General features: G+C 38.4%; 1 pseudogene; it reads left to right on the top strand.

The window, feature by feature from the left end:
* Nucleotides 1-24,746: 24,746 nt before the first annotated feature.
* Nucleotides 24,747-25,279, top strand: LOC123848618 (heat shock 70 kDa protein-like; annotated as a pseudogene).
* Nucleotides 25,280-25,518: the final 239 nt, after the last annotated feature.

The raw sequence follows: 25,518 nt of genomic DNA, 5'->3' as shown, positions 1-25,518 counted from the left end.
TGGGCCTTACTCCATTAAGAATATCTTCTTTCTCTTTTGTACACTCAGCCTTCTCCACTAGCTGCTACTTCTTTGTCATCGAGCACAGTCAATCATTTTCTTTCCTAAATAGGAAAGATTTTTTGTGCTATATGCATCCTCACCTATATCCTTCATGCTTTGAATAGTTTAAGCTTCTTGAAATAAATAGCTCAAGCTTCTCAAAATTATCTAGTCCTCTTTTCTGAGCTCTTGTCCTTCTTTTCTCTTCAAATCTTTGCAAACTTGTTTCTTTTCTCACCAGTCTACTTAAACCACTTCTCTGTTCCTTTTCTCACCAGTCTACTGAAACGTCTCTGTAAGGTTGTCAGCCTGTTAACCTGGTTGGTCCAAGTTTAGCTGCCTTAGGCGTGGGCTATTGTATCAGGCGATGGTGATCATTACTTAATGCTCTTATGACTTGCCTATGTAGATGATATAGTAGGTCTGTTGACAGGGTCTAAACATTGCATTTTTTTAGCATCTCTTACTTTGGTGCCCTAATTCAGCAGGAGGTTTTCCAAGTGAAATGAAATAGCCCCCCCTAACAAGGGCAAACCAACAAAATAATGAGTCTTGCAGAGGAAAGATTCTACTTGCCTCATGTTATCAGGCTGTTTAGGTGACCTTGATCAAATAACATTTCCTCTCTGAATTTGTGTTTCTTCATAGCAAAACCTAGTGCACTTCACAGGGTTGTGGTGAGGACAGAATGTGTGTGAAAATATTTTGTAACCGCTAACGTATGTCATACACTTGTACTTGGACTCCCAGGCTGTGTAGCCTAAAGCAGTGTCCATCAATGGTTTGCGCAGTTCTCTAAACTTGTTTGATGGACTGTGGCAATAACTGTTAGAAGACCACATGGTTCACTGAGGGCCTCCTGAGCAAAAACACACGGAAATGGAAGAAAGAAACGGGTCTAACAAGCTTGACCCACTGCCTTAGCCTTAGTTGTTAGGGGAGAGGAGAGGTTTTATGGAGAGTTTGGGAGCTATTACTCAGGATTTCCCCGGTCCAGTTCCCTTTGCGGGGATGCCAGAGTCCTCAGCAGAGAGAGAACCGTAGATGAATATGCAAAGGGCTGTTTCACTGCTCAGATGTGTGTCCTCTGTGACAGAATGTAATACAGAGAAGTTGAGCATTCTCTCCCATTCACCACAGACAAGTTCGATCATTTAAGGGTTCTAGCGCAGCGGTGGCAGAGCCCAGCAGGAGACGGCAGGAGGGTCTGTGGGAGACTAGTGCCGGGCACAAGACTGGGAGCTCGGGCGGAATCCTGCCGTGTCCAGCAGGAGAGAGCGGCAGGGCCGCTCAGAGGCAGCAGCTCTGTCAGCGTGGCGAAAGTTAAGAGCAAATGCAGGTGGTGTACAGAGCTGCCTGGACTTGTTCATGAGAAAAATGCGCGATCCCCTTTGGGAATTTCCAGAAATACGTGAAAGTGTGGGGATCTGAACCAGAGGCTGAAGTCCTTCCGGAGTGGGTAACATAAGAGGATAAGACATTTGGGTTGGTATTGTTAATCCCACTCAGCTTGTCCTGACGATCTCTTGAAGCCTGGAGAAAATTGACTTACAGACCTGAGCTACCGTTTCATTATCAATCAGCCCATTTATATTTCTGCACATATATTTCTATTTACTGCACAAGCACAGGGAACATTGTTCATATCATAATCTCTGGTAATGACATCCCTTTGAGTTATGCAGCCCCAGAGGTAGCCTCTTCTCATTAGGTAATTGGATTTTTCTCTACTCGCTTGTTGCTCCATAGACCTCACTTTCTTTTGGACTTGTGCTATAATTGTGCATATTTTGCGTAAAATTCATCTCCAAAGAGAAATATCTTGGGAGAAGTGTATTTAAAATTATGCAATAAACATTCAGACTGACATAGTCACATTTATAGCTCGAATGAAAGCCAAACCTCCCGAGGTTTAGAATGTCAATAAATGAAAATTAGGGTCCCTGGCCCCTCACTCTTCAACGCTTTATCACCAGGCAAAATTAAGGAGTTCATGGTGATATTTTAGGGCCTGTGTGGAGTCCTCACACTGCCCAAGTAAATCAAATGAACACGATGCAATCACTTCTTTTTTAGTATCTTGATTTAGCCATATTAAAGACACCTGTCAACTAGAGTCGGGAAGTCTCACTGATTGCAATTCCCTAGCTATGAACACTATGCAGTCTTCCTTCTGATTCATACTATAACTAAGTAATTGGTATGACAAAACACTTGGGATTGCAAGTTAATAAAATTCAAATGAATCTAGGATATATTTCAAGAAGCAAGTCAGTCTTACACAGAAATTAAGCAGCCTACATGTAGTGGTATAGAAATTGATCTTATAAATGACTATCATAGCAATATTGTGAAGTCATAAGGCAGGCCACTTGCTGCCAAATAAAATGAAAAAAAAAATAACCATCTGTAGCACAGTGATTCCTATTGAATTCCTCAATTTATGTGTTGATTATAATACAACTTGGAATTGTGTTCCAGTTTAAAAGAAACATCTTTTGTGGTGGCAGCCTCTGAGAAAATGTGTATCTACCTAGATGTGTGTGTAACCAGACTTGACAAAAAATTGTTAAAAATGAATTTACATGTAAATTTAGAACTTTGAATAAATATTTCAAAAAGCCATCTGGGTTTATTTGTGAGAGAAAATTTGAAAACGAGGGCATTTGAATTACATGTTGGAATGGTTCTGATAAATATATAACCCCTTTCAATAGCTAATTATCCTAGAATTACTGAAGAAAATGTAAGTGCTATCTTTTCATCTGCGGTAGTCACTTATTGAGTATGTGCAGCATCCCATTGTCAAGTCTTTTCTAGAATAATATTTTTAGAAAGATGTGAGTGCCACAGTTAGCTAATTTTTATTAATAAAACATGAACCAAGTGGAAATTTTACCACACAAAATAGAACATTTTTTTCTGTTTTGCATATCTTCTGGAAGAATATCATCATTCTTAATTTAATATTTCAGAACCTGCTCAGGATATGTGATGGTAATATTAAAACATCACATCATTTATTACCAATTACCTTTACTGGTTGGTAACTTTACTGAGTTTCTAGGAACTGAAGTCAGTCCCTCAAATTCTCTAATAAATTGAGAATTTAACATGAAGGAGATTCTGTGCTCAGTTTAACACATATATTCAGTTTCTGCTACTTCCTTTGTCTTGAAAATGCTTCATGCAAATTAACAAATACTGAATTTCTCCCTTGTCTAGTCAGAAGATAGATGTTTTTAGTACCTCTTTTGTAATTTACTAGCTAGATGACAACTTTTCTGGAACACGGTTTTTCATTCTGTAAACTGGGGCTGATAATAGCTGCCTAACTTAGAGCTTTTTTTAGGGGGTCTCACAATCAATGCAGGTGAAAGTACAGTACTTATAAAACAAAGTGTAACGGAGCTTTGAATTTATAACACAATTGTTGTTATTAATATATTGGCCAGTAAGTGAAGTTAACAGATCACTTTCATATAGAACATCTTATTTTTTTAAGCCTTAATAGGAGTCACATAGATCTGCGTTCCTGCCCCAGTTGTCTCACAGGGTCATGGGGAGGGTTGGAGGGTTGCATGAGAAAATACTGTGCTGTAAACATAATGCAGTATTGGTATTGTCCTGCTCCATAATATATTTTATGAACCGTTGTTTTTAGCTTCAGAGATGTTTTACTCCTTTTTCTGTTAACAAAATTGCTACAAAATTATTTATGGAAAATACCAGAAATTTTCTGTTCCTTCAATTTTCTGAGAACAGTGACCTTTGAACACAAACCTACATCAACCTCTTTCCTCCCTTCTTCCTATGCCAGGTGCCAACTGTTGAGTAATTTACACAGTGTCCTGGATTGATTGAGCCACTATCAATGAATCAGTCCATTTCAGGTGGATTTCACAGGTAAGTTATCCTTGGGCTCAAAACCAAAACACGTATGATTTTGAAACCAAAAGTTGCAAGAACAAGTTCTGCTGGAAAGAGAAAGAATGTGCAAGATTTCATTATTTTATATTTTCAAGATCCTGTGTCTGTCAAGAATACAGTATTCTTGTATTTTAAAAAATTTATATAGATGGTATTATGATAGGCATTGTGGCTTCTGATGTTTTCACTCAGTGCTGTTTCTAAGTTCTACCCAAGGGGGGCTCTAAGGCAATCTAATTTATTGCTTCTACTGCTGCAGAGTATTACATAGTACATATCCACATTTTTTTTTTATCCACGCCCTTGGTGATGAACACCTTGGTTGCCTCCAACTTTCAATACCACAAACAACTCTGTGGTGAATATCCTTGTACTTACCCTTTTATGGTCCTGCAGTGTGAGTTTCTTTAGAGCGATATTCCAGGAGTGGGGGCTGCTGGATCACACAGTATGTATATACTTAATTTCACTAAGTTCTGCCAGATTGCTTTCCAGAATGGCTACACTAGAGTACACTTCGATGTACATGAGAGGACATGTTACCTCCCAGCGTTTGATATCAGATTTTCACATTTTTTACAGGAGTATGGACGTCAAATGTTAGTTCATTGTTTCATTTTCATTTCTTTGATCACTGGTGTTATATATTCAGTTTTCCATTTCTGCGAATTGATTATTCATATTTTTGTCCATTTTTCCTATCGGTATCTCAAGAGTTTGTTCTGCTGTTAATTTGAATATCTTATATAGTCTAGATACTAATCCTTTATCAGATTTTGACAATGAACATTTCATCTCCCAATCTGTTACCTGTTTGTTAAGATTACGTGTCTTTTGCTGAACAGAAATCCCTGTTTTGAGCCATTTTATCGAACAACTGCATCACTAGATAATATTCAAAACACACAAAATAATTTGTTATGCTTATGTAAATCATGAAACGTGATGATAAATTAACACCCATGAATCCACCACCCAATTTAAGATCAGGAAATTACCAATGGTGTTTAGTGTGTCTTTGTCCTCGGCATAGCAATTCCACCTGATAGCAACCCCCTCCCAGAGGTAGCTGTTATTAAAAAAAAAAAAATGTTTTTATTCTCATGAGTGCTCAATTTTAACCAGTTTTTATATACATCCTAAACAATGTATTGTTAATTTTTTCCTGTTTTAAAGATTTTATTTATTTATTTATTTATTTGAGAGAGAGAGAGAAACAGCATGAGAGGGGATAGGGTCGGAGGGAGAAGTAGGCTCCCCACTGAGCCGGGAGCCCGGATGTGGGACTCGATCCCAGGACCCTGTGATCATGGCCTGAGCTGAAGGCAGTCGCTTAACCAACTGAGCCACCCAGGCGCCCAATTTTTTCCTGTTTTAAAACTTAATAAAATGGTATCAATCTGTGTATATTCTGAATCATGTTTCTAAGATCCATCCATGTCAATGTGTGAAGTTACCCTCTTACACTGTGGGTATTCATCCTTTCTGATGGCTGAGTAATATGTATATATGAACCACATCTTCTTTATCCACTCATCTGTTGAAAGGCATCTCAGCTCCTTCCACAGTTTGGCTATTGTGGACATTGCTGCTATAAACATTGGGATGCACGTGCCCCTTCTTTTCACTACATCTGTATCTTTGGGGTAAATCCCTAGTAGTGCAATTTCTGGGTCGTAGGGTAGCTCTATTTTTAATGTCTTGAGGAACCTCCACACTGTTTTCCAGAGTGGCTGTACCAGCTTGCATTCCTACCAATAGTGTAAGAGGGTTCCCCTTTCTCCACATCCTCGCCAATACGTGCTGTTTCCTGTCTTGTTAATTTTTGCCATTCTAACTGGTGTAAAGTGGCATCTCATTGTGGTTTTGATTTGTATTTCCCTGATGGCTAGTGATGTTGAACATATTTTCATGTGTCTGTTAGCCATTTGTATGTCTTCTTTGGAGAAGTGTCTGTTCATGACAACTTTAAAAAATATTCTGGACTTTTTGCTGGTTATATGTGTAGCAAATATATTATTCCAATTGGAATTGTTCTTTTCAGTTGTTTTATGGTTTTTTTGGAAAACATAAATTCTAAGTTTTAATGTAATTTAATTTAGCAAACTTCCCCCTTATGAATACTGTTTTTTGCCTGGTTTTAGAATAATTTCCCTACCCAAGTTATAAAGTGAATTGCATATTTAATTCAAAGATATTTAGAGTTTTACATTTCTGATTTAGGTATTTCATATATCTTAAGTGGATTTTTATGTGTGGTTTGAGGTAGAGATCCATTTACATTTCTTCCATATGGAAAACAGTTGTTCCAGCAAACCGCATTATGTTTATTTTTGTGGTTTTCCCACTGATCTGCAATGTCACCTGTCATCTATCAAATTTTTATGTATCTTTGGGGCCTATCTTTGGATTTCAATCTCCCCCACCCCCACCCCGTGCCACGGTGTCACGTGGCACTGGGTTTTGTCTTTTGTATTGCAGTTAAGTATTATCACTGCACCAATATCATTCATTTACTCATTCATCCCTTCAACCAATGCTAAGCATCCGCTATGGGCCAAGCACTTGTCTAGATCATTAGATCTTATCAGTGAACACAAGAGAAAACTACCTGCCCTTCTAGAACTTCCAGTCTAGTGAAGGAGAGCATCAATAAAGTTATAAATAATTAAAGTGTATAAAATATCAAATGTTGACAAGTGCTGTGAAGAAAAATAAAGCAGAGACAGAAGATAGGAAGTGTCAGATGGGTTGAGGATTGCTATTTAAATACAATAGTCAGGGAAGACCTCACTGATCTTAGTGGAGACCTAAAAAAGATAAAAAGGTGAGTCACAACAGATACCTGAGGATACAACCTAGCAGGTAGATGGAACAGCTATCCGAAGAGGATAGCAATGCAGAGAGGCCAGTATAGCTGGGAGTGGAATGAACAAAGGGGAGACAAATTCAGAGAGATTGCATGGGGCAAGAACAATTATTACAACACACTTTTAATTTCTAAAGTTTTATAAAAATCATGGTATTTTGTAGATCAAATCTACCCATCTTTTACAGGAATATCTGGGTGACTCGGCCATCCTTGTATCACTATTTCTCTAAATACAATTTAGAATCAACTTATCAAATTCCTGTAAAAGTCTGTAGAAATTTGATTGACATTTCATTGAAAGTATATATCAATTTGGGAAACTGTGATATGTTCTATCCTTCTGATCACGAGTTTCCTGATGTAGAAACATGGTATCCCTTTCATGTACTTAGGTCTTCTTTTGTGTGTGTTTGGGAATGCTTTACTACTTCTTCGGTGAAAGCATTATACATACATCGTTAGTGTGAAAACCTGCATATGGGGTCTGCTTGCCACTTCCCTCACCCCCTGGTCTACACTGTTTTCACTATACTGCTCTTTTTTCTGTCCCTCAAGCACCTCAAGCACACTTTGTACCTCAGGATGTTTGCCCTTGCTGTCTCCTCTTCCTGGAATGCCCTTCCTCCACATAGCTGTGTAGATCCCACCCACACCACCTTCAGGTTTCTGATCAATTGTGACTGTATTAGTGGGGCTTTTCCTGACCACCCAGTTGAAAATAATGCCCTCTCTTCACCTGCTGTCTCCCTTTTCTTTGTTTAGTTTTATTTTCATGACAGTTTTTACTCATCAATATCTATTCAAAGTGTATGTTCCCCCCCATAATTATTAAGTTTTTGAAATAGATATAAAAATCCCTAGAAATTTTGTGAGCTCCTCTGTGGGATAAAGCCAGAGGAGTGAATAAATACAGTCTGCAAAACCAAGTGGCTTCTAAATCACTGCTCCCCAAGAGAGCAAATGTAACAAGTTCTTCTCTCAGTCCAGTTTGGAGAAGCAAGCTAGTGCTTAGTCTGAAAATGCAAATTTCCACTACTGCACACTGGGTGTTCTTTATGGTTGGCCCAAGTTCACAGGATATCACTGATCTCTGACCATTGTTTTCATCACTAGGTTTGGAGTGCTGGGTCATCTAGTAAAAGGACAAGTTAACATTAGTGGAGGATGTTGCTACATTGTTATTCAAATATCTATGTCATTTAGGGGTTGTTTGGAAATGTTCCCCTTTAACATAGTGTTCTCTCTTTCTCTGAACATATATGTGAATATATATATATTCCCTGGTGTGACATCTATTTGTAATATTGATCATTGAGATGTGAAAACATTCCTTATTATAAGTGGCAGTCTAAGAAGAAAGGATCTGAAGCAGAAAAATCACTACTAGGTGTAGAAAGTGTGAATTCTGCAGTATCCTCCGATATATATTAATATCAAAACAAATCCCTTGAGCAGATTCACCTAAGTTGTATTGAGCAGTGTTCATCATGAAAACATCCCAGGCATAAATGCCCAGGACTTGAATTTTGCCATTTAGAGCAGGAAACATAATTGCAAAGAAAGGGTCATAAATATCAATATTGTTCACATTACTACCTTTTGCTGAGTGCCTACTCTGTGCCAAGAATGATGCTGGAAATCAAGAAGCATTAGGTCATGCAATCGTCAAACAAGTCTGGCAAGTAGGTACTAACGTTATCATCATGCTAATAAGTTACTTGAAGCTCAGAAAGCTGAAGCAACATGCCTGTGTCACATGACAGCAAGAGGAGTAGCTGGGATTCTAACCCAGGGGTCTGGATCCAAAAACTCTGCTTTTGCCTACGGCATGTTGTAGGCTACATTGAAGGCTGAGGAGACTGAGACCATTTGTAACCATAAAAAAAACACAGAATCACAGTTTCACATCTAGACCACCCAATCAGCTCATCGAGGGGCATGTGGAAAGCGTAGCTCAGGAAGTTAACTAATTTTATTATTTGTATTTATCTCAAGTTACAAAGCATTTTTTACACATTATCTCGTTGAACGCATTATAACGACAGGTGTAACTTCCATTTTCTAATTGGTGAGGTGCAGAGAGATTCTTACTTGCCTGGAGTCATCTAGAAACCAGGACTCAAACCCAAATCTTCTGGCTCTAATAGATGTGTATGTTCCTGGGGCACCTGTTAGTGGAGCCTGTGACTCTTGGTCTTGGGGACATGGGTTTGAGCCCCACACCGAGTGTAGAGATTACTTTAAGAAAAGTAAGAAAAGATGTATATGTATATGCATATTTTAAACCTTATTCTGAATTATTTAAATGGTTAGGTAATTTAAAAATATGAAATTGATTTGTGTATGTAAAATTAATTGCTGTTTGCCCTTTTCCATTGAAACTCATGTGTGTGTGTGTGTGTGTGGGTTTATTTATATGTATGTAGATTTCTATTTACCAAAAGTTCTTTAATCAAAGGGAAAGCATAGTTTTCTTGTTAAGTTATAGTAGCGGTTGTAGGAGGGGGCATCAGAGTGATAATATAACATGCCATCTATTTTGCTATTCTAAACACATCTCCTTATTTTTAAAATGTAGTTATGAAAAGCATAGTTTTAAATCTGCAACATATGGCACACATTAGTGATAATACATGTTTGATGGCTAAAACGCTACATTTTATTATTCCATTGTGATTTCTATTTTATTATTTATTGTCTGCAGTTAGCAAAATGCTATTATCTTACCTCTAGGCAATTGTTCTTTGCTTTAAGGAGATGAGGTTGCTTTTTGCCAAGTTCATACATCTTTGGAATAGCTATTTTATATTTGTTCAATCTTGACATCTAGATCACAGTATGTATAATGTAGTGTAATATCATTAGAAGCTCTAGAAATAAATGGTTCCTAAGAATATGAAAATACAAAACAAATAGAACAAGCAAAAGAGAATACTAGTGGCAGATTTCAATGACATACTACTTTTATCATACCTTTTCCCACGTTTCATGTTATAAAAAGAATTTCTTGAATTCTTGTTTTCCACTGCAATAGGCATAGCAAACAACATGTTTAATCACTGTTAATGTTTCCTTTTAGATTTGATTACTTTCTACCTAATTCATCATCTCATCTTGTCCATTACTGCTTTCTGTTTACTTCAGTTTGCAGACGTAGAAAGTGTGAATTCTGCAGTGTGCTCTGATAAATATTAATAGCAAAACAGATTCTTCTGAGCAGATTCACCTTAGGTTATATTGAGCAGTATTCATTATGAAAAACTATCTTGTTAAAATAATAGTAACAACAAATTATTCTCTGATTGTGTTATATTATGACTAATTAAAACCAAAAACATAACTCTGACCTCAGCATAATTTAATGTTCTCCTGCTATTTCCCTGGACTTATGACCATTTTCTCTAATGTAATTTTCTATGTTGGGAAAAATGTAATATTTTTTCTCTTGTGGATGTATATGTTCCAAGATAGATTGACTTTATAATTTCAGAGATAATTGAAATAAAATATATAATCAAAGTTAAAGTAAATATAACTATATATAGCCAAGCTAAAATGCTTTTCTGATCAAAAGGATATCCATTCTCCCGGCACCTGGCTGGCTCAGTCCATAGAGCATGCGATTGATTTCAGGATTGTGTGTTGGAGCCCCATGTTGGGTGTAGGGATTACTTAAAAATAAAAAATCTTTTAAAAAAAGGATATCCATTCTCAGTAACCATAATAGTTTTTCAGAAGTATAATCAACTGTGAGTGTGAGTGTGTGTGTGTTTAAGGATTAAGATTATTTAGAATTCAGTTCTTGTTCTGCTACTAGTTAGTTGTGTGACTGTGGGCAAGTCACTTCACTGTTCTAGCCTCCTTTTTGTCATCTGCAATGTGAGGAATTTGGCCTTCCTAATCACTAATGCTATTTCTGTGTGTGCATTTTCTTTGGTAGCCTAGGTCAATTGCCACAGGGGACTAGAACAGAAAAACAAATAAGACACAGCTTTGACATAGAATAGGTTCCCAAAATATTTGTTGAATGAAATAGAAATAAATGCTGAAAAATGGAGTGATCAGCCTAAATTCTCTGCTCAGAACTGATTTGCCATTAGAAGCTTCCAGGTAGAGAGAGTAGTGTTAACTGGCCACCAAGTGCTCATGATTGACCATTATTTACCCTCTGATTGGCTTGACTGAACCCTAGTTCTCCCCATGGGCCCCTGAAATTTGACTCACCTGAAGCTTAAGCAAGCACCAAGGTGCAAAATATCCCCCCCCACAAGTTCATTTTGAGAACTGAGAATTGGTTGACCACAGAGAAAAATATTTCCTGATTTTACCAAGCGGCTCATTCCCAACCCTTGCCCTTCTCCTCCACAAAGTTCCTGCTAGTCCTGCCTACTCCTCCTTATGTAAGAGAAACTTTTCTCTGTTTGGTTTTGACACTCTCGTAGATCCTGAGGTCGAAGTGTTCTCCCTACTGTAATAGTCTTTTTGAAAAAAGTCTCTCCTTAGTTAGATCCTTAGTCTCTCCTTAGTTAGATCCAGGTTTGTTTCTGGACTGGTTCACTGATCTTCATAGTTATATTTAGCCTGATTCGTACAATTAAGCACAAAGATGAAGCTATGCAGAGTCTATGCCTCTATTTGAATTTCTCTATTGTGGCCTCCATCCTCTGACTGCACTGAAACCTTAACTTTGAATATTTTGTCTTCCTTGTGGTCAGACATAGAATTGAGGCTACATTGTATTCTCTCCTCAGTATCTATACAACTTTGACATTTCTGAAACATCCTTCTCACATGATCCTTTAACTTGTATTTTCAGGATCTGTTTGCTCATCCCTTCCCTGTCATCTGATTCTTGTAATTTGAATATATGTATCTAAGGACTTGGTTTAAACTTTCCTTTTTTAACTACTACAGCTTTTTTTTAAGTTACTCCTATGGCTTAAGGATGCTTGCAATGATATATTTCCCATCCCTAAGCACTGTATTTATTTCTATTTTCCCATCTTCTGGATTTTTTAACTGGACATATAGGGAAAGGATTGGGCCCCTTCCTGGCCTAGTTGGGCCCTGTAGGACAATGAGAAGCCTCAGTGAGATTAACCATTTTGTGAGGAAACAAAGTGCCCAAAGTGGAATTGGTTGAGAACTTCAAATTGAGAACTCTCCCAGCCCGTTAGTGTTTCCAGAAATTTCTGTAACTAAATAGTGTGATTGTTGACAGCTAAAGAGAGGCTCTTAGTTGGCCACACCCCATTATAAAACATAGTCATGTTGCCACTCAGCGGGCTTGTCTTTGCCCTCATTTCATCTGGGCTTGCACAGCTTTGGCTTCACCATTCACATGCATTGACCATTAACCAGTCAGTTCATGAACCAGCAGGCATCTGAGCACTACAGTAAACCTCTGCTTACTTCATTCTGTTAGACCTAACAATTGTTTTTAAAAATGGGAGGGAGAAAGATTGCAGAGAAAGTGTAAAAACATGAATTGAGAGAAAGTGATGGGAAATAATAATGGAGAGAATGTGAGCCAAACTTGGGAAAATAAAGTTAGTAAAGGAACAACGTAATGAAAGGAATGAGAAAATAGAGAATAAAATACAAGAATGAAGTGTAACCTATGATACTGTAGAAAGCAAGAGTGAGTAAAAACGAGAGACTGAGAAAATAGAAATTTATAAACATGACAAAGGGGACAAGAGAATATGTGAAAATTAAAGAATACGAGACAGTTTAATGTGGGTGAGATGAGCCACTGAAATGAAATTTGAGAATGAAAACATGTTAGAGAACAGGAGAAATGTAGAGAATATGCTGAAAACGTGAGATTAAGCATGAGAATAATGTAAAATAAAGTACAAGAGCGTTTACAGGGAGAAAAGTGAGGAAATGAGAAGATGAAATGAACTAAGAGGCTTTGGTAACAAGCAATAAGAGAGCGAGGTAAGAAAAAATGGGCGCAAGGATGAGAAACTAGAATGTTGGAAAAATGGAAGAAAAAGAAAAGAATGAGAAACCTGAAGAAACGAGAGATGAAAAACAAGGGTAAGCAAATAGAGCCAGGAGAGCATTTGCTGGAGTTGGCGGAGATGAGAGTGGAGGCGTCCTGCGGGCGAACCGGGGGCCGGCGGGCGGGGTGGAGGCCACGGGGCGGGGCGGGGGACCGCACATGCGCAGGCGCACATTCTGGCACCGACGGTACTTGGGAGGGGGTCCCCGCGGGGTCGCGGGTAGGGATCAGGAGCGGGTCGCCACCGGGGCAGATGTCAAGCCTCACAGATTCAGGTCAGCAAGGCAACCCGGCGGGAGGGATGCTGGAGAGTCCAGAACATTCAGAATGGAGTGGGCAAAGCGGGGCAAAGCGGGGCAGGGCCGGGTGAAATGTGGCCCGTCCCTGGAGTCTGACCATTTTAGCTTGGGGTAGGTGGGAAGGAGTGTACAAACATGTCTTTACTCTGAAGTTCGAATTCGTTTGTTATACTTTGGCTGAGCTCTAGAGTCTCACGATTTCAGCTTTCAGAATCCCGTATCCTTTCTTTACCCTTACCTGGAGGTTGAATTTGCTTTCCTGTTATTTATTTATTTATTTATTTATTTATTTATTTATTTATTTATTTATTTTTAAAGATTTTATTTATTTATTTGAGAGAGAGAGAATGAGAGAGAGAGCACACGAGAGGGAAGAGGGTCGAGGGTCAGAGGGAGAAGCGGATGCCCCGCCGAGCAGGGAGCCCGATGCGGGACTCGATCCCGGGACTCCAGGATCATGACCTGAGCCGAAGGCAGTCGCTTAACCGACTGAGCCACCCAGGCGCCCCTGCTTTCCTGTATTTTAACTAATCTGCATGAAAAGAGGCTTCTACTTTGTAAACGCCCATCTGGCCCTCATCACTTGCTGCACTGAAATGGGAAGCACTGTTGCGACATAAGAGTATTTTGGACACCTTGGGTCTCCTGTCACTAGCGGAGGTCCCTTACTTTCAGCGCATAAGGGCTCCAGAAACTCTCAAAATTCCTTATCTGTTGTCCTCCCTGTGTTTTGCACAATTTTCCTGTTTGGTCAAGTCTTTGTCATCGCTTTAAAAAGAAACGCTTTTGTTTGGTTTGTTTTATATAGATTTTTCAGCAGGTTTATTGTTTATCAGACAGGTTTATCAAACAAATGCCTCTGGTTATTTATTTAAATTCTATTTTAATGACAAACTACTGCTTTTTAGGGAAGGTGACAGAGATGGTTTGTCTTTACTGTGCTAAATTAAAGAGGTGACTTTGGATCTTGAGCTAAGGATAAATCTTCTAGGAAATGTCAGTGATCTTGTGATTTTTGAAATGTGAAACAGTTTATTAAAATTTCATATAAACCACTTTTTAAAGAATATTCCATATTCTCTTTTTAGAAGCTTTATGTGATGAATGAGTGAAAGTGAATTAGTAGGTTCTAGGAATTAGGCATGCGCTTGAACAAGTGAACAAAAGAGAATTTTTTTTTTTTTCCCTAAACAAATGTGCGTCCATGGTACCATCTAAGCTAGGAATTTACAGATGGAAAAAATGCCTCAGGATGATTCAGTAAATCCTTTTACCATGCAGATTTTCCCGCATGAAAATTTCAGTTTCTTCAGAGGGGAAAAAAGTTACCTTGATGGGGAATATATATATATTTTTTTTTTTTTTTTCTTTTCCTTGCAAAAAATAGAAAATCCAACATGTAGTAGTGAGATCTATCAGGAACTGTTACTTCTAGTCAGTGGGCTGGTACTTGGCATTGCTGAGAGACTTGGGTCTAAGAGTTTACTAAGCAAGTAAAATTCATTTTTTCCCACCAACTGCTTTCTTCTCCCATACAACCCATTCTTTTTTTTTTTTTTTCCTATTAAGCATTAAAAAAGTCATTGTCAGTTTATGGTGGGTTTGAAAACTGAGTCACTTGCTTCACACCCTGTCTTGGTTTCTAAGGTCTACTCTTGGAAATTTTCTGTTAAAAGATTCAACATATGTTACATGGAAATCTTTCAAGACATAACATAATAAAAAAGAAAAAAAAGATCTTTTTTTTGAAGTATATTCACAATTCAAGAAAATGCCTATCCTCTGAATAGCTTATGGATAATTATTTTAATGTGATAATTCCCAAATAGATAATGTGTTTCTAAGTTATTATATTTAGTAAGCTATTTTTATTTCTACATTTTATTTCATTGTAATGTAACTTCTAGATCTATATTTATTTGTTGTTAGTTCCTGTTTGTTTCATTTTTACTCTTCAGACTTTTGGCTTATCGGAGAACATTCTAATTAATATTTCTGTAAATTAATGGTAAGGGTTTTACAAACTACAGAATGCAAAGGGAACAGATGATCCTTCAAATTGGACAATCCAAGGATTATTTAAAAGATGTTTCCCTTGTAAATGCAACGAAAGAATGTGGCAATTAGAATTGAACCATATAAACGTGGACACCGATTGTGAACCCTAGAAAGGTGACAGTGTAATGAGATTTGACAGCATGTAGAAAGGTGGAAACTCATTAGCAAGCTAGGATCTGCATGAAAAAAATTGATTAGCATTTTTGTATTATGTAAGAAGATTGCTTAGCATTTCAGGAGGAGGGCAGCTGTTGTGTGGCATTTAAATATACTCTGAATTAAAAAGGATCAGTTTAAAAAAATTATGGAAAATTCTTATGCAAATGAAATGTAATCAAGCCATGCTTCAGACTCATTATGCATGATGGATATGCACTGCAACTTGTTTACTAATTCAAGGAGCAGAGGAATTCCAGTTATCATATTGTTTATGCAGCGCTCTGCCACACTGCTGGAAGTGATATTAAATTGATTACGTTAAATGGTGTAAACCAACAAGATGGGTCCTCATCCAACTTGACATTTATTTAATATGAAATGATGAGAATTTCTTACTATCCTGAAAACCTCAGCTTCCTCATAAATGTTGAAATCTTTCTGAGGTTCTTAAAGATCTCCAAATCAAGAGGATGAGAGAGAATATAGAGAAGAGAGGGCAACACTTGGTAATTCATTTAAGTAGAAGACTTTTGCTTGTTGACCTAAAAGTTTGTATATTTGTGATGTGTAATTGAGATTTCCTTGAAGTATTTCTTTAGTGAGTTCATGTCTAGTTGTGAGAATACTTGGTAATGAAATTGTAAATTGGGCTAACCTTGGGAAACGATGATGTCAACATTCTCAAATTGCTCACAGTTTTCAGTTTTAAAAATTAACTTTTACTTAGTATTTTTAGGCTTTTTTTCAGTTAAAAAAGAAGAAAACACTGGTTGGTTCAGGACAAAAGCCTATGTTAGCATATCAAAAGTGTCTTTTATAAGTTTTATGTGACAAGTTTTAAGATGTCTTTTTCATACTAATAACTTGTGATTTCTGATGATAAAGGCTTTTGCTGTTGATAGCATTTTTATTGGTGTTTTAAATGATACTTAATTTTTATGATTTTAATAGTAGTGTATTTTCATGGTTGAAAATTTGGAAAACAACTGTATGAGGCAAGCAAAATCATAAAAATCAAATTGAAAGGGAGCAGAGTATGTCAGCCTGAAATATGCCTCTTTGGTATAAGGATTATTTTCAGCTAAGTATTTTTTAAGAAACAGCAGACAAAGGAAAAGTTCTGACAATGAGTAGTAGAAGTTATGCTTTTGTAAGAGACATTTACATTTGTAAGGAAGTCTCCATTTCTAAAGGTGTCTTCCTCTTTGTACGAGGAGGAGGACAGTGACCCCAAATCTCTAGATAACTCTTTATCAAGGAGGAAGGCAAGGACTTAAATCTACACCGTAATCTTACTGTGCTTTTTTCTGGTCCCCTCCCATAGCTGGCTATCTCCCCTCACATCTTCTTTTGTCTTTGGCTTCAAATGATATATAAGGTGGTAGTGTGAGCCATTTTGGGGAGTTAGTCAGTTTTCTTGGATCTTTATCATGTGTACAGGAGGTATACATGTTATTAAACTTTAGTTTTTCTCCTGTTAATCTGTCTTCTATTATGGGGGGGGTCTCAGCCAGGAACCTACAAGAGTAGAGAGGAAATTATTATTATTATTTTTAAAGATTTTATTTATTTATTTGAGAGAGAAAGAATGAGAGACAGAGTATGAGAGATAGGAGGGTCAGAGGGAGAAGCAGACTCCCCACCGAGCAGGGAGCCCGATGCGGGACTCGATCCCGGGACTCCAGGATCATGACCTGAGCCGAAGGCAGTCACTTAACCAACTGAGCCACTCAGGCGCCCGAGAGGAAATTATTTTTCCTCCCCTGCAATATGTAATGCTATAGCTTAGAGGTAACCTGTGGTTAGCATTTGTTATATTTCCTTCCAGTCTTTCTACTATGAGGGTTCTCCAATGTTTATTAAAACCCAACATAAACATTTAAATGTCTAAATATTAGGAAACATAACTGAGACCTCAAGCGTTGAAACTGAGGACATCTTATTTATTTTATTTTTATTTTATTTTAGTATTTTTTTTTCCCCCTCCACCACAGGACATCTTATTTTGATTTGAAATGTTTTGTAATACTCATACTAAAACTTTTTTGCTTCCGTGTTTTATTGTTTGTCAGTGAGTTCATCAAGGAGAGAAAGTTGTTCCCTTGTTTCTGCTGGAGATTGTTAGAAATTTGTGAAGTCAGAGAAATTTAGTATGGGGTGATAATTTCTAGAGCAGGGTTTCTCAAATTCGGCACTGTTGACATTTTGCTCCAGATTGTTCTTTGTTGTGGGGGAGTGTCCCTAATGCATTGTAGGGTGGTGTCAGATGTCAGTAGCACTGCTCTGGCTATATGTGACAACCAAAAATGTCTCTAGACATGGACATTTTCCCAGAAGTGTGGAAGGCAAAAACACCTAGGCTGAGAACCATTGGGTTAGGTGGAGAATACTGGTAGGAAGAAGGAAGGGGGGTGCAGAATAGAGAAAGGACATCGGAGGAGAGAGATTGCAGGAGGGAAGGAGAGTGGGTATAAGAGGGACAGAGAATACAGGAGGGAGGAGAGGGGGGAGAGTGCAGGAGAGAGAACAGGAAGGAGAATGCTAGAAGCAAGGTGGGAGATCACAAGGGAGAGCTTACAAGGATCCAGTAACTAAGCTGAAGGGGTGAAGCAGGTGTGCTGTAAACTTTACTGTAGGGAGTGTCAGGGCTTGTGGTGAGCTAGAGAACACATGCTCCACTCAAGGGGCCACTTGTCTGCTGTTTCACGCAGTTGTCCCTGGCTGAGAGTACTGGCTCTCCTTTTTTTCTAGGGAGACCAAAGATCTCTTTTGATTTAAAAATCAAAATATTTCAAGTGAACCCTCTGATTTTTAATTTCAGGCAAGTCAACTGGACCTCAGCAAAGTTAAGTGACTTGTACAAGGTCAGTTCTCTCAGATGTGGTAGAGCCAAAAATACAGTTTCAGATGTTCTGATCCCGTTGTACCATGTGGTGATATGTGTGTGCATTTGTGCATGTGTGTGTGTGTAAATGTGCTTGTGTGAAAGCTTGTGGTTGTATTTTGTTCTCTAGCTGAACAGCAGTTAGATATCTTCCTTTTTATTTTTTTCTGTCTCACAAATAACCATGCGCATTTAGAATAGAGTGTTCTTTATCTTTAAAATGATAGTATCTATTAGTTAAGAATACCAGACTGATGAGAGGAATAATACATCACCCAGCTGAAGAAATTACTGGGTGAAAGTAATCACACAGCACCCCGCTGAAGAAAGAAAACACCAGTATATAGTTAAAGTCTTCAGGTGCCCTCCCCGATCCCATGTTTTTCTCTGCCCTTACAGGCTATACTGCATTTTTAGGGCCCACGTATTTTTAAATGAATACTCTTCTCAAATAGTAACAGTTTAGATTGCGTCTAAGAATAATTGCATATATATATGTATATGTGTACATATGTGCAGGTATATATATATATATATATACACACACACATATATAAAAATGTATGCTTGATATTTCAGAAATTGATTTACTGTAATCTTAAGATGAATAATGATATATTGCATTTCTATAGCAATTTACATTTACAGAGTACCTTGAAATATTTCATCACATTTTACCTTTATTAATTGACACGTGTGCCTTAGTCCTCTGGACCTGCAAAGTCTCTGAAAGCTGAATAGATACGCATGTGTGAGCCTGGTTAATGCAAGGTAATCACTTTAGATATTCTATATCCTAACTGATGTAGGAAAGATGTTAGGGTTCAAAGCCGATGGCCAAGAAGGAACTCTTGAGACCTCCTTAGTGCAAAAAGATGGTTTTATGAAAGCACGGGGACAGGACCCGTGGGCTGGAAGAGCTGCACCAGAGTCATGCGGTATGGCCCATTATGTACTTTCAAGTTGGGAGGGGGTTAGGGATAGCATAATTCTCTAAGGAATTTTGGAAGCAAGATTTCCAGGACCTTGAGGGGGCTAGCTATTGTTGGGAAAAGGTCATTTTAGTCATGAGACCCTTCAGATGTATATCGGTGGGCCATATGCTTGGGGGATGATTGCCAACATGTATCTTGGGCGGGGGGTTTAGAGATATAGGAAATTTCTAAAGCAATTTTTATATGTTAAAGTAGGCTTACAGGATCCTGGGGTGGGGGGTGGGCTAAGATTCCCTTTTCCCCTTAGTGAAGTATTAACATCAAGGCAGTTGAGCCCCTAGAGAAATGTCACTCTGCCTGTTTTAAGGACATGTCAATGGGCTGTGGGTAGTAAGGAAATTGAATAATTTCTCTTCTGCCTGTGTTTCCCACATCACTAACCACTGTACATCTGCTAGAGAATAATGCTTCAGAATTCTATTTTCTGAATAGGCATTAATGTGAAGAAATTGGGTATTATTCTGCTTTTGAGTTGTAATCAAATGCACCATCTATATGCATAAATACATTTTAATTCATGACACATTATTAGATATAAAAGCTGACATAGATTTGACTAAGAGCAACACCTGCAGGTTTCTTGGAGCTTCTTGACATTCTTTATTGACAGTTCTCATAAATCAGATTTTCTCCTATGGTTCCTTTCTTATTTCTGGTTAGATAGAGCTGGATGAATTGCCTCCCTCTGTTTCATTCCTTAGGCTTTTCCAGAGCCACATTTTGCTCTGGGAAGGGGAAAGAAAAGTCAGCTGATTTTCTATCTCAGACTCAGAGTGGCTGCAATAATTTTCTATAATATATTTAGGCCATTATTCTCATTTTCCAAAGCAATTTATCATCTTTAACCGGATTTTTTTCCCTAAGGCTAAATCATCATTTTCATATTAGGGATAACACAGCTGCTGGGGGAATGCATACAGGCCTGAGGAATAGTTGAATTGGAAGAAAAGCAAAGTCACCCTTAGCCACTGGTATATGCTAAGTCATGTAAGGAAGGGAATGGAATAGGGTTGTAGTCCCAGAATAGCACAGGGTGGAAGGTGACACAACTGTATTGTTTATTAGCAGAATCTCGTGACTGTCAATAGAGAATTCAGTCTTGAGAATGTGAGGAGTGATGATAGGTCCTGGATGAAGACATGCTGATAATCTGTTTTTGTTGCCTGGATTTCTTATATTACCAAGTGTGGTACTTATGGTAATTATTATTTTTTAAAGAACTGATTATATCCATGAACCTCAAAGGGATGATTCTATTAGTTAAGAAGTACCAAACTGGTAAAAGGAATAATACAGTGATTACCTGTGTACACATGACCCAGCTGGAAAAATAAAACATTATTTACAGTTCAAGGCTTGAACTCGCCATTTCTGCCCTTTGGAAATCTGAAAATCTTTCATTTGAACTAAATTAACTCTCTCAGGGAATTGAGGCTATGCAAGAGATGATTTGTTCCATACTTAGCAGGCTGCTTGGAAAGGCGGTATTTAATATTCTATGCATTACCAAAGTTCCAAAGTCAGTAGAAGGCACTCTAAGAGGAGGGGTGGGGAGCGGTATCTCAAATCCAGGCTGCTGCAGCTCAGATTCTTCCAAACTTGCATGCATGCCATGAACTTGTCCAGAAAACTACTTGTGAAATTTCAAATTGAGCTTTCCACTTGACATTGAATAGTGGGCATAAAGCTAGCTGACATATTAACTAAAAGATACTTCATTAATAGCTGCTAAAGAGCGTAAAGAGTAACTTGACCACACAATATAGATTAAGGAAAGCATAATAAGGAAAGATTATAGATGGACTAGATGTCATACCCTGATTAAGAAATTTTCCCCCAGTGATAGAGCCTGCTAATAATGGAATCATTTTGGCATCATAACACAACAAAATACTTGACAGTATTCCCATGTAATCATTCTGCATGAAATCAGGTGTGGCCAAGTCTAGACTGATAACACGGTGCCTGGGATGAATTGTAGTTCAGCTGACTACTTAGCATTAACAGCAAAAATAAACATATAATTCCTGAAAACAAGGGATGGTTTATGAAATAAACATTTCCTGTGTGAGAAGAAAAAGCTTTATGAAATTCAAGAGGGTTTTGTTTTTAAAACATTACTTACTAATTGCATTTAAGCATAAAAATAACTCTTAAGATTTTCTCTCAGTGTGCTCCATACTGTTGCATATACAATATTTAATTAGGTGATTCATTAAATTTATGAATGTTTTCAACTCGTGTTGAATATAACTTATTAAATTTTAATTTTAAAAGACAGTATAATAACCTCTTTTGGAGTTGCCCTGCTCAGGCTGGCTGTGACTGTAGACATTGATATGTTTTGCCTTGGCAACTGGAGGTGCGTGTGCACATGGAGCCCCCGAACAGCTGTTCTTCCCTCTGCTCTTTACCTGCCCTCAGCCCAAGTGTAACTTCTCAGTGTTTCTTTGGTGCTCTGCCCAGTGATCTGCACATTGAAGGTATTCAACAACAAATGGTAAGTGATGAAAATATTTGTCTTTGAGCACCCAGTGTAATAAAATGGAACAGTTGCAAGATTTTAAAAAGCCAGGTGCCCCAGCACTGTCTTTGAGTATCTGTGCAATTTTGGACCCTCCCTTGAACTCTCTGGGCCTTTGTTTTCTCACCTGTTATCTGAATGGCTTAGACCCAGGGATTTCTGAAGACCAGCCCAGAATTAACCTTCTAGAGTTCATTGAGTCCCTCCGCCATCATTCTGCTTCCTATCTTTAGTTCCATCTTTACATCCAGAGGAGATAATACTGTATAAGTTACCATACAGCTAAGTATTTGTTGTGCTTTCAGCTTTAGATTCATCAATAACTTCTACATTGGCCTTTGGAGAAAAATAAAAGCAGCCTTTTCTCTATAAACTGAGAACATTGCTACGTATTTGAAATCTGTATTGTCAACCTTAACACTCTTCCGATTGGGAATGGCCTTTGCCTTCCTGCCCTTAAATTTCTTCCGTGAACATTTTCTGGCTGCTCCCATTTTGTGCCTCGATGGGGAGTCAGGAGGACTAGATACCAGATAGCCATCTACTACTAAATACCTGTGTTATGGAGGGCCACTCATTTCTCAAATGATACCTCCATTTCCCCAACTGTCAAATTAGGGAGCTTTATTTGATGATATCAAGAATCAGTTATATTCTTGGGGCGCCTGGGTGGCTCAGTTGGTTAAGCGACTGCCTTCGGCTCAGGTCATGATCCCAGGGTCCTGGGATCGAGTCCCGCATTGGGCTCCTGGCTCAGCGGGGAGCCTGCTTCTCCCTCTGACCCTCTCCTCTCTCATGCTGTTTCTCGCTCGCTCGCTCTCTAATAAATAAATAAATAAAATCTTTAAAAAAAAAAAGAATCAGTTATATTCTCATTCTGTATGAATCTTTGTTTATGGATGCCCATTATTTAGAGACAAGGAAAGTCAAAAGAACTTTTAATGAGCACCTACTGTGTGCCAAAATGATAGGTATACTTTAAAGCTAAGGAAACTGTGGACCAGAGAGGTTAAAAAGCATGCCCAATCATTAATAAACTGACAAAGCTACAAGTGGCAGGCAGGACTTGAATCTGTGTCTATCTGGTTCTATAAGCTATACTGGTTGGAAAGATTAGTTAGATAGGTTTTATTTTATTCATTGTATTTGGTAGGTAATGGGGAACAAGTTTTTTTTTTTTTTAAGATTTTATTTATTTGAGAGAGAGAATGAGAGAAAGAGAGAGAGAAAGAGTGCACATGAGAGAGGGGAGGGTCAGAGGGAGAAGCAGACTCCCTGCTGAGCAGGGAGCCCGATGTGGGATTCGATCCTGGGACTCAAGGATCATGACCTGAGCCAAAGGCAGTCGCTTAACCAACTGAGCCACCCAGGCACCCCGGGGAACAAGTGTTTGAGCAAGGGTTAGTGTGATAAAAGGCATAATTTAAAAAGGTCAGCATGATGGTATTCATAGAGGATGGTGGCCATATTTAATTGATCCTTTTATTTTCAACATCTAATTCAGTATTTAGCAAACGGTTGCTATATAGTTGATATTTACTGAATGAATGGATGGATGGATGAATGGATGATGGTGATGAATAAGTCATGAAATCAGAGAAAGGAGAAATACTAGTGATAATGCTACTGTGGTGGTCTGAACACAAAGTAATAAAACTTAGACCTAGAGTGGTGGCAGTGGAGAAGGACATATGCAAAGAGGAAGAATGGACTGGACCTGGAAAAAAATTAGATGTGGGCATGAGAGAAGCCAGAAATGACCCCAGAGCTTTGAAGCCTTGTTGGTTGCCATGATGGTTTGATTCCATTCTCAGAATTCTGGTGATCACCTTATAGTTAGACATCTATTACCAAGTGCAGTGGAGGTCTGCAAACAATAGAAAACAAGTGGAACACATTACCATCTGAACGGATTGTAAAACCGAACCCATTTATATCCGAGTTAGACCCACATAAGGATCAAAATACAGTGAAAGCAAAGTGGTGGAGAAAATAGAAGATACAGGTTTCCTCTAGAGGTAGTTGCAAAAGACTTTTGTTGACACTGATTTCTTTTATTTTCTGCCTCATTTCCCCCTTTTCTTTCTTTAATCAGGATCTGCCAGTTGGTATTGAATTGGGTTCCACTTATTCATGTGTAGGGGTCTTCCAGCATGGAAAACAGAGATCATTGCCAATTACCAAGGCGCCCATACCAGTCCAAATTATGTAGCTTTCACAAAGTGATCACCTCCTCAGTGAGGTTGCTAAGAGAACCAAGAGGTGGTGAACTTGAGTACCATCTTTGAGGCCAGTAGGCTGATTGGTCACAAGTTCGGTGACGCCACAATTGAGCCAGAATGAAGCATTGGGCTTTCCAAATGATTTGTGAAAAGGGAAAGTCCAAAGTAATTGTAGAATATAAAGGAAAAGGAAATAATATTTTTCCCCAGAGGAGATCTGTTCTAAGTAAGATAAAAGAGTTTGCTGAAGTCTACTTAGGGGGAGAAAAAGACAAAAAAATACAATAATTACTGTTCCAACCTACTTAAATGATTTACAGTATCAGGCCACCAAGGATGCAGGGACCATCACTGATCTTAATATCCTGAATATTAAGGTATTAAATCAGGATACTGAGGATCAGGATACTACTGCAACAGCCCTAGTTTATGGCCCAGATTTAAAAACAACAACACAAATGAAGCTTTGAAAAAGAAAAAGATGTTGGTCTTTCACTTAGGTAGTGGTGCCTTTGATGTATCTATCCTAAACCTCCAGGATGACACCTTTGAAGTAAAATCCATAGCTGGTAACACCCATGTGGATGGGGAAAATTTTGACAACTGTATGGTGGGTCACCTGAAGTGCTGAAATGCAAGCACAAGACAGACTGTAGCCTCCAACAAGCAGGCAGTTTCCTATGAGAAGGCAAAATGTATCTTGAGTTTCTTTGCTCATGCCAGGATTGAAATTGATTTATTCTGTACAGGCATGGATTTCTACACTTCTCTTTCCTGAGCTCACTTTGAGCAGCTGAATGCTTATCTCTTCTGCAGTGTCCTAAAGCTAGTAGAGGAATCTCTGAAGGATGCCAAACTTGACAAGAGCCATATTAATGAAATTGTGACAGTTAGTGGTCCCGCTTGTACCCCAAAGTTTCAGAAATTGCTGAAAGATTTCTTGAGTGGAAAGGAGCTCAACAAAACCATCAGCCCTCGTGAGGAAGTGGCACATGGTGGGGCTGTGCAAGCAGCCTTTCTCATGGGTGACAGATCGGAGAATGTGCAAGAACTCCTGCCCCTTGGTGTTACCCCTTCTCTTTGCGCATTGAAACAACAGGGAGGTGGGATGGCCTGTCTGATCAAGAGAGACACCACCCTTCCTACAGAGCAAACCCAGATGGTTCACTACTTTGACAACCAGACCACTGCTTAATGACAGTGTATGAGGGAGAAAGGGCTTTACCTAAAAGAAATAAACTGCTTGGCACGTTTTGTTTTCTGGGATCCTCTAGCTTAGTGTAGTATTCCTAAAATCCAGGGGACTTTTGACATAGACTCCAGTTTCACTCACAACATAACTGATGCAGACCAGAGTACCAGTAGGAAGAACAAAATCAACATTACTAATGGCAAAGGCTATCTCAGGAAACATGATACTGACCAGATTGTAAAAGAAGTAGAAAAATATAGATTGGAAGATGAAGTTAACAGAGATAGGGTAGCAGCCAGAAATGCTATAGAATCCTAACCTTCAGTGACAT

The sequence above is a fragment of the Mirounga angustirostris genome, unplaced genomic scaffold (genome assembly GCF_029215605.1).
Source record: "Mirounga angustirostris isolate CCGP_5_RB_7025 unplaced genomic scaffold, mMirAng1.0.hap1 SCAF_11, whole genome shotgun sequence".
Taxonomy (NCBI): Eukaryota; Metazoa; Chordata; class Mammalia; order Carnivora; family Phocidae; genus Mirounga; species Mirounga angustirostris.
The sequence above is the reverse complement of the archived record's forward strand: the minus strand, read 5'-3'. Positions and strand labels throughout refer to the sequence as shown.